Here is a 2974-nt window from a genome sequence, read left to right as displayed (position 1 = left end):
CCCTCGGACCCCACAATCCTCTTCCACTCCCCCCCCCACAAAGCCCATTCCCTTCTAGCACTGATGTTACCTAGCTGGGTCATGAGACATCTGCAAGGAAACCACCAAAGGCCCCCACAGTGGATTAATCCCCAGTAGGATTCCTCTTCTCTCCTAACTGGGGAGACCTTCTCCCTACTCTCCAAAGCAGAGGCAAAGGGAAGCCCCCGCAACTACAACAGATCTGCGTGGGTAAATTTACGTCAAGGGCAGCACTCACTTCCTATTGCGTGCTTCGGTCAGCTCCATGAGTTGCTCCTGAGCCAGCCTCAGCTCATCCAGCCGTTGCTGGTAACGCGAGTCGCTATTGTTGCTGTGCTCCAGGTTGGACACCTGGTTGGAGAGCTCGTTGGCCCGGTCCCGGAGTTGCTGGATGGAGGAGTACAAGTTCTCATCGTCTTCTTCCTGCCAAAAGAGAGAAAGGAAGGACCTCAAGGTCGCTAGGTGTCTCCTGGCTTGCGTCTCTCGCCCACCAAGGCCTTGAAGAGAACCCCTTCAGAGGTCCTACAAGCCTCCTGTAGATTTGCCACAAAGAAGAGGGGGTGGGTGGTGGGTCAAGCTCTTCTCCAAAGCGCCAGAAGGCAGGAGAAGAAGCAACGGATGGGAACTCATCAAGGAGAGAAGCAAGCTGGAACTCAGGAGAACAATTAATCGTTGGAACAATCTGCCTCCAGAAGTTCTGAATGCTCCAAAACTGGATTTTTTTTAAAGAAGAGTGGGCAGCCACTTGCCTGAAATGGTGTAGGTAGAGTTTCTTGCCTGAACAGGGGGTTGGACTCGAAGACCTCCAAGGTCCCTTCCAACTATTCTATTCTATTCTATTCTATTCTATTCTATTCTATTCTATTCTATTCTATTCTATTCCATTCTATTCCATTCCATTCCATTCCATTCCATTCTATTCCTTATTCTATTCTATTCTGTTGTTCTCTTCTGTTCTGTTCTATTACTTATTTTATTCCTTATTCTATTCTATTCTGTTCTACTTTGTTTTATTCTATACTATTCTATTGTCTATTCCATTCCATTCCATATTTTCTATTCTATTCTATTCTATTCCATTCCATTCCAATTCTATTCTATTCTATTCTATTCCTGTTCTATTTCTATTTCTATTCTATTCCATTCCATTCCATTCCATTCCATTATTTCTATTCTATTCTATTCTATTCTATTACTTATTTTATTCCTTATTCTATTCTATTCTGTTCTATTCTATTCTATGCTATTCTATTGTCTATTCCAGTGGTGGCGAACCTATGGCACGGGTACCAGAGGCGGCACTCGAAGCCCTCTCTGTGGGCACACGTGCCGTTGCCCCAGCCTCGCCTCCCCCCGCAATCCCCTCCTCACCAGCAGCCCCCCTGGAGAAGGGTTGCCCCCGAGTGTGGCCCACGCGGAGCAGCGCAGCCAAGGACATGGCAGCCAGGCAGCGTAGACAAGACTCTGCCCTCACGCCCCAACACGCACAGTTGATGCTGCGGGGCACGGGCAGAGGGCGTGGCCGCCATGGCGCTGCTGGGCTGCCTGGGTGATCTGCGGCGGGCCCTGGAGGCGGTGAGTGGCCCTGCGGGCAGGCGGGGTGGGGTGGAGCGGGGGCAGTTTTTGGGCACTTGGTCTCTGAAAAGTTCGCCATCACTGGATTCCATTCCATATTTTCTTTCTGTTCTGTTCCGTTCCATTCCATTCTGTTACTACTACTAGTAGTAGTAGTTGTTGTTGTTATTATTATTATTATTTCATGTGGTCTCCTTTTTCAGGACTTGCCAGCCCAACCCTGCCAGGCCCCCAGCTCAGATGCTGGAACCCCCTGATGCCCTTTCCGGAAGGACCTGCAAACTTACCTTGGCATTGATGATCTCAACATGGAGTAGCAGAGAAGCCAGTTCGAGATCCTCGCTGTAGCTGTTCTTCAGCGGCACCGACCGGTATCCTGCAGACAAAGGTGGAGGGCAGAGTCCTAAATACATCTCGTTCAAAAACTGGACAGCAAACGATTTACAGGAAGTCCTTGACTTACAATCACAACTGGTCTACCTGTAGTTCAAGCACCGCCAAAAACATCTGTTGCTAAGCAAGGCGGTTGTTAAAGAAAGAGTGCAAAGAAGAGCAACAAAGATGATCAGGGGACTGGAGGCTAAAGCATATGAGGAACGGTTGCTGGAATTGGGGATGTCTAGTTTAATGAAGAGAAGGACGAGGGGGGACAGGATAGCAGCCTTCCAGTATCTCAGCGGCTGCCCCAAAGAAGAGGGAGTCAAGCTATCCTCCAAAGCCCCTGAAGGCAGGACAAGAAGCAACGGATGGAAACTCATCAAGGAGAGAAACAACCTGGAACTAAGGAGAAACTTCCTGACAGTGAGAACAATTAACCAGTGGAACTACCTGCCTCCAGAAGCTGTGAATGCTCCAACACTGGAAGTTTTTAAGAAGAGACTGGACAGCCATTTGTCCGAAATGATGTAGGGTTTCCTGCCAGAGTGGGGGAGTTAGACTAGAAGACCTCCAAGGTCCCTTCCAACTTTAATATCATCATCATCATCATCATCAGTCTAATAAAGAGAAGGATGAGAGGGGACAGTATAGCAGTCTTCCAGTATCTCAGGGGCTGCCCCAAAGAAGAGGCAGTCAAGCTATTCTCCAAAGTGCCTGAAGGCAGGACAAGAAGCAACGGATGGAAACTCATCAAGGAGAGAAACAACCTGGAACTAAGGAGAAATTTCCTGACAGTTAGAACAATTAACCAGTGGAACTCCTTGCCTCCAGAAGTGGTGAATGCTCCAACAGTGGAAGTTTTAAAGAAGAAACTGGACAGCCATTTGTCCGAAATGGTATAGGGTTTCCTGCCTGAGCAGGGGGACGGACTAGATGACCTCCAAGGTCACTTCCAACTTTATTATTATTATTATTATTATTATTATTATTATTATTATTA

Source organism: Protobothrops mucrosquamatus, unplaced genomic scaffold, assembly GCF_001527695.2.
Source record: "Protobothrops mucrosquamatus isolate PMUCROS unplaced genomic scaffold, P.Mucros_1.0 scaffold4303, whole genome shotgun sequence".
Lineage (NCBI taxonomy): Eukaryota > Metazoa > Chordata > Lepidosauria > Squamata > Viperidae > Protobothrops > Protobothrops mucrosquamatus.
Note: the sequence above shows the minus strand (reverse complement) of the source record.